We start from the raw sequence: 6,690 nt of genomic DNA, 5'->3' as shown, positions 1-6,690 counted from the left end.
AATCCGTTGATTTAGAGCATATCAATTAGTTTGCATAATTTTATGTTTTCTGACTTTTCATCCACTATTATATTCTTTGTTAGTTCAAGTTTTTAAGAAGGAAAAAAAAACAAGAATTGAATTGCTGCACGAGTTATATTGGAAAATTCCTAGAATATTAGTGGTAGACTATGGATAATGATTGGACAATAATTGTGGGATAATTATTGGGCTAAGATGCTACAGAATGGATCATTGATTTATTGACAATATTTTTTTTTATTTTTTTTTATGTCTGTTTGTGGTCTAATTCGGTGGTTTAATATTCATTTACATGGTTAGATCCTAGTCTTTGCGTACCTTAGCTTTGATTTTGAATTTTCTTATAGTTATCATTCTATGATTCAAGTATTGATATATGTAATTAAATATTAGGTGTATTGTATTAAATAAAGATCATTAGATTTTATGTATTTGGAGAAATTGGGACTTAAACCTAGGCTTAAAATTTAAGACTATGAGACTTGATATACTAATTGACATCAAAATTAGGAAATTGACTATAGATTTGGGTCTAAGTTAGATATATAGTAATATGGGGGTTGTTCTTCTCGAAATCTTATTGTAGTTATTTATTTGATTAGATTATACTTATTTGGAGGCCCAACGAAAAGGGAAGGCTCAAGTCCCGAAGTAATTGCTTGATTATTTGAGGCAAGTGAATTTGTAAACCTCAGTTTAAACTTGTAGATGCTTGTATTTCTGTGTTGTGTGTACTGGGGAGTAATGAAAATTGGATTGGGTTATTGACTGTGTGATTGGCCTTAAAAATGGAGATGAGGGGTGTAAAATGGTGATCTAATTACATGTTTGGTGGAATTGATATGTTGTGAGTATGAGTTTATTTTGGACAGGTGAAATGACTATGTTGATGTGAGATAGGAGAAATTATTGTTGTTGTCATGTTATTATCGTGAATTACATGAACATGAAATTATTGCATTGGTTCTAATACATTGTGTTGAGACTGAAAATGATATGAAACAAAAGGGGTCGGGCCACACGCTCCGTGACAGGTATTATGAAACAAAGGGGTCGGGCCACACGCTCCGTGGCAGGATATATATATATTGAGGGGACAGTCCACACGCTCCGTGGCAGGTTACATGAACAGAAATGTCCCCCATGGGTTTCGAACTGTGATTCAGCGGATGTGTACCGATATGACAGGCATGCATCATTTCATTGCACTGTATTGCACCTTTTTGATATTTGTAAATTTGTGTTTACTCCCATATTGCTCTGTGTGTGCTGAACTTGACTTGGTATGATTCATTGACGAGACTATTGATGAGTATTTGTGGACTGTATTATTGTTGTTATTGTACAAGTGTAGAGTTGGGTTGATTTTATGCAGGTTGTAGTTAAGGAGGTTCGGTTGGAACGACAGGAGTACTTGTATCTATTAAGCTTTGCTTAGTTTTAGCTATCCACTTGCTGAGTACCGTGTTGTTTGGTACTCACCCCTTGCTTCCACAGTTGTGTAGGTTGTGAGCCCAAACCTGCTTGATCTTCTATTGTTTTCCACTACAGCCGAAGTTACTAATTCCGAGTGTTGAGGTAGCTGTTACATCCATCTAGCAGACACCTTTTACTCTTTTATTATGTTTTAGTCCTATTCTAGAGACGAAGACATTATGACTATATTTTTTTTCGTACTTCGATAATACATTAGTGGCTTGTATACGTGACAATCAGTCTTGGGGGATTTTGAGATTATTTATTTATTTTTGACTAAGTTAAACCTTGCTTTATCTCAATTACTTCCACATTTACTTTCCGTTGGTTATTAGGCTGACTTATCTCGGTAGGTTGAGATGAGTGCCATCACACCCGAATTCGGATCGTGACATTGACTGTATCCATTTTTAAGTTTGTCATATCACCTTCATTTTTTAACTGGGTTTCTTTTATATTTATTATAAGATTATCTAGTTCAGAATTTGCTGAGTCGGAGCTTACCATTTTAAATTGTTTCCTCTGTATCCTTCATGTATTTTTATTTTTGAAAGATGGGATCCTATGATATCTAAGATTTTATTTATAGGTTCTTTATCAACATTTATTTTCTTTTTGATTTAGTATATCTGTCAAAGTTTGAATTTCTTTAACTATTAAATTTTCAAAGTAAATTATCGTTTTTTGTATTTCGTACAAATTTTGTTCTATTTTTAGAGGATCTTCTTCATTAAGTAATTTATAATTGGATTTACAACAACAACAACAATAATAATAATAATAGAACATTTAAATTACAAAAAAAAAAAGTAAAAACGAGTAAGTTCATATGCATACTAGCTCATGACGTCTTCTTGCTAGTGATTTTGAACCACCAGTATGTAAAAATTTTTGCTTGCTTCGAATTTCTTTATTCTTCTCACAACAAAAACAACAACAACAGAACATTTAAATTAGAGAAAAAAAAGTAAAAACGAGTAAGTTCATATGCATACTAGCTCATGACGTCTTCTTGCTAGTGATTTTGAACCACCAGTATGTAAAATTTTTTGCTTGCTTCGAATTTCTTTATTCTTTTCACAACTCTCCTATCAATAATAGTAATTACAATTTAGAAAGTTAATCTACTATTTACTAAAATGACAATAAAACTTAGTTAAAAAGCAAAAATCTTACAATTGTTGATCATCTCTTACGATAAGCAACATAATTAGCCCACTGATCTTTATTTACACCCTTTGGAACATTAGCTAAAATTTCATTGGTACTTTTAGCTGGATCATTAAATTCATTATACGTCCTTTATCTATGTGTAGCCCACTTTTTCCAAATGATAGACATACAACGTCTGTATGCAAAGATTTCCGTAGTCCTAAAATAAAATCGAGGCTTCAAAGAGTAAAATAAAGTTAGTTTTCTATACATATATAAAAAGTATAGTAGTAATAAATAAATATATGTATAACAGAACTAGTACCTTTAGAATTGTTTCAAAGCAGTCTTTTTTGTACTTTTGAGGAACACCTGATGGTCCTGACCACTTATCAAAACTAATTGCAATCAGTTGCCAATGTTCCACAATATCCTGCAAGTAACCCTTCTGCTGCCCCAATTGCCGCTCCATATTTATCGAAGTCCACAATAATATGTTCCCTTAAAGGTAGATTGTTGACATCGTGTACCTCGAGCTTAATAGTCTTGATATTTTTTTTAAAATCTTTAATAAGAAAATAAGTTAATAAAAAAAAATGAAAGTAGTCATGATCAAGTAAAGTACATGTAAGGCATGTATCAATCGTCTCTACTCTCCAATTTGATATAGATTGAGATGTTGCACGTGAATTAGAAGGTTGAGTTGGAGCTTGTTCTTGTTGGATTTCATCAAATGGCAAGGAATTTGATGCATCATGTGGGAAGGATTGTGCTGATGTTGAAGGCCCAATGGCATTTGATTGAGCTGGACTAGTTAATGATGAAGAATTTTCATTAACATCATGTGATGCATGAACTAATAAATTACGAAAGCGCTTAACCTTTGGCATAGCTGCACAATAGCAATAAATTATTTTTTTTCCAATCATAAAAGAATTAGAACCTACAATTATATAGCTTAAGTAACACTGAATTCGCAAATGCAAGATATTCATTAGACATACCATCAAAAAGTAGTTGACAGCTAAGTTGAAAACTTTATCAAATGTAAAATTTCAAAGTAATAGAATTACAGAACGACTCTATTATATAAGAAAGAAGAAGTGATTAAGGAATAGAAAACTATTTTCTTATCCCTTACAAAAAAAATTAAAAAAAAACACTCTAGCCCCACCAGCATTAGCACATGAACCCTATAAATAAAAGATTCCATAATAAAATATAACTCAATCTTCCATTTTCTCTTTTTTCTTACTAAAAATGGCAACATTTTTATATTGTGATTGATGGAACGTCTATGATCATACAACATTTCATATTGTGACTTATTGTTAATCACAGTGAAGGCATCATATTAGAAAAGCTAGAACACAGTGTATAAAAGCTAAAAGTACTTTTGACCTTTCAAAAACTTAACCAAAAAAAACTATAAGTCACAAAGAGATCTCTAAAAGAAGGAAGGAATAAACATACTTATATAATTGTATATATGATAATATATTTCTGTTACACCCCAAATTCAAATCACACTTACAGAAATATATTAGATAGAGATCAAATAAACATAAAAGAAAAGCACAAACCTAAAAATTGATCATCATGTGATCCATGGCTGTATTTTATTATTACAAAAAGATTTTATAACAACACACATTATTTATTAGTGTGAAATTAGTAATTTAGCAATTGCAAGGGTCACAAGTGTAGCTGTTGCTGCTATTACTACTACTACTCTGCAGCGTGCACCAAGATCCCAACACCATCAAGTGTAATCCCATAAAGAGGGATCTAGGAAAAGAGTGTATGCATACTTTATTTATGCTTCATGGAAATCTAAATCAGTATGCATAAAAAGAAAATGATCATAAAGTACTCATTTTATAGATTCAAATCACTTCCTAACTAAACTTCCAACATCAGAATGTTATAATATAAAAGTTTGCATTTCTCTTCTATAAATCTCAAAATTAATATATAACTTGCACTTAAAAACATAAAAGCTTTCAAAAAAAGACTATAAAACATCCTTTGTAACCTTGAAATCACTACCCAACTACAATATGACTTCACCAAAAGGTATTTTTTTCTACCAATATATCCACTCTTCAGATTATTCATCCACTCTTTACAACAAATAGTGAAGAAAAAACATACAAGGAGTAAGATATTAATCTATGAAAAACTACAAAAATCCAAGCAAAAACTTGAATGAACACCTAATCGTAGTAAGCATAAATTGACACTTACTATAAACAACTTTCTGAGATAATAGAGGTACCTCAAAAAGGAAGCTAATTCTATCAAAATAAAACTAAAATCATAAATTCTTGGAAAGTAATTTGCAGCAAAGGAAGGTTAATTCTACAGAAACCACATAGTGTAACAGTAAACAACAGCTGCACAAGTGTTGTAATTGGAGTCAATATTGTGATACTTTCTCCTAATTGAAAAAAATGCTAAGAATAACTTTGTTTTATGGTCCTTCAGATACAACACAACATTATACATGTATTTTACACATTTGAAATAGTTGAACCAATGAAAAAAGGAAACAAGCGAAACAAACCGCCTCTAAAAATTACAGATATCAGGAAAAATCAAGTTGGAAGACGTCTTTTAGGTCGTTCTGCATTTTCAATGTCACTACAAGCTAAGAATTTACATAGAACAAAAAGGAATAATATAGCATTGAGTACAGAAAACACAATTCAAAGTAAACCCATTTAAAACCCCTAATTTCCTTGAGAACTCATAAATATTAGATGCAGGGAAAGGAAAACTTACAATTTCAAGGAGAAGAGCACCTTTGTGCATAATTGAAAACCTAAAAGTTACAAGCAGAGGAGGGAGCATATTTACTAAAAGGCAAAAAAGGAGGGAGAAATTGTCGCCTGTTTTTAGTGCGAAATTGGAAACAAAAGAGGTTCGTTCTTCTTTTTGGTGCAAATTGAAAAATCCCCGTGTTCTGCTTTTTGGGATTTTCAATAACCCTGCAATATGACCTCTAAAGCCCCTGCAAAATAAATTAAATAGTGGAAGTTTGCAAACTGCCATAATTTAATACAATTTGTTGGAATTTTAGAAAACGCCGCAATATAAAAGTCATAATCTTATCCATTTTTTGTAGTGTTGGCATCCAAGTAGGCAAGGTTTTCTCAATTAAATAGTTATAAATTCGTGCATATCACTTAATATAATGTAGATTGATGAGAGATTTTATGCCTAGGCCTTCGGGGAGGGAGTCTTGATGTTTAAATGATTGTCAATTGCTGTTTAGAGTGAGAATGTATAATGTGGGTCATGATTATCATGTGGCTAGTGATAAAGGTCCAATATTTGAAAGTTAATCTTGACAAAAATTGTTTAAAAATTCAATGAATCTTGTAAGATTAAATGTAGACAATAATTTTCGCAGTGTGCATTCATTAATATAGAGAAATAGCAGACTTTCTTTACTTGTAGCAAATATACTTTGTTCAATTCCTTGTTCTAATATCTTTTTCTACAAATTTCTTGATAGCTAAGTACTTGTTCAAAATATTTGATTTATACTTAATATATGTGTTTGTATCTTTTAGAAATCAAGATATGCTAATTTTTCGTTCATGTTGACGAGGATTTCCAAGCTATTGAAGAATAAGCTTGAAGATAAATTAAAAATATATGAGAAATAAAAAAAACCTGAAAGAGAAGGAAAAATAAATCAAATGGGAGCTGAATTTAAATAACTGAAAGATTTAAAATGAGGATCAAAATGATTGTAGAAATAGAGTTTGAGTTTGGAGGGAAACACATAATGGTACGAGGATTTCATTCGGCTTTGTTAAAAAAAAAAACTCACGGCTATTAGAATTGAAACTTGAAGAAAATTGAATTGGATTATCCGGGTCAATTTAGATCCATGTCTAGAAAAATATATATATAATTATCTATTATATTATTTATAATATTAATAAATAAAAGGAAAGAGACATAACTATTCAGCTTGTTTCTGCAAGTTGCATCTCTTCATGATTATAAAATGATTGTCTTAACGAAAAT

The 6,690-nt window shown here is 31.0% G+C and overlaps 1 long non-coding RNA gene across 2 annotated transcripts; it reads right to left on the bottom strand.

Moving 5' to 3' along the window:
* Positions 1-2,848: 2,848 nt before the first annotated feature.
* On the bottom strand, positions 2,849-5,534 carry LOC129904713 (uncharacterized). 2 transcript variants are annotated; one of them, XR_008770484.1, is made up of 3 exons: positions 5,434-5,534; positions 2,975-3,541; positions 2,849-2,886 (listed from the first exon to the last, which is right to left on the bottom strand). It is a non-coding gene; the product is annotated as an uncharacterized LOC129904713 (long non-coding RNA). The 2 variants fall into 2 exon arrangements; XR_008770483.1 differs by lacking the exon at positions 5,434-5,534 and having other exon boundaries at positions 2,975-5,425.
* Positions 5,535-6,690: the final 1,156 nt, after the last annotated feature.

Source organism: Solanum dulcamara, chromosome 9 (assembly GCF_947179165.1).
Source record: "Solanum dulcamara chromosome 9, daSolDulc1.2, whole genome shotgun sequence".
NCBI lineage: Eukaryota > Viridiplantae > Streptophyta > Magnoliopsida > Solanales > Solanaceae > Solanum > Solanum dulcamara.
Note: the sequence above shows the minus strand (reverse complement) of the source record. Positions and strands in the feature narration are given on the sequence as shown.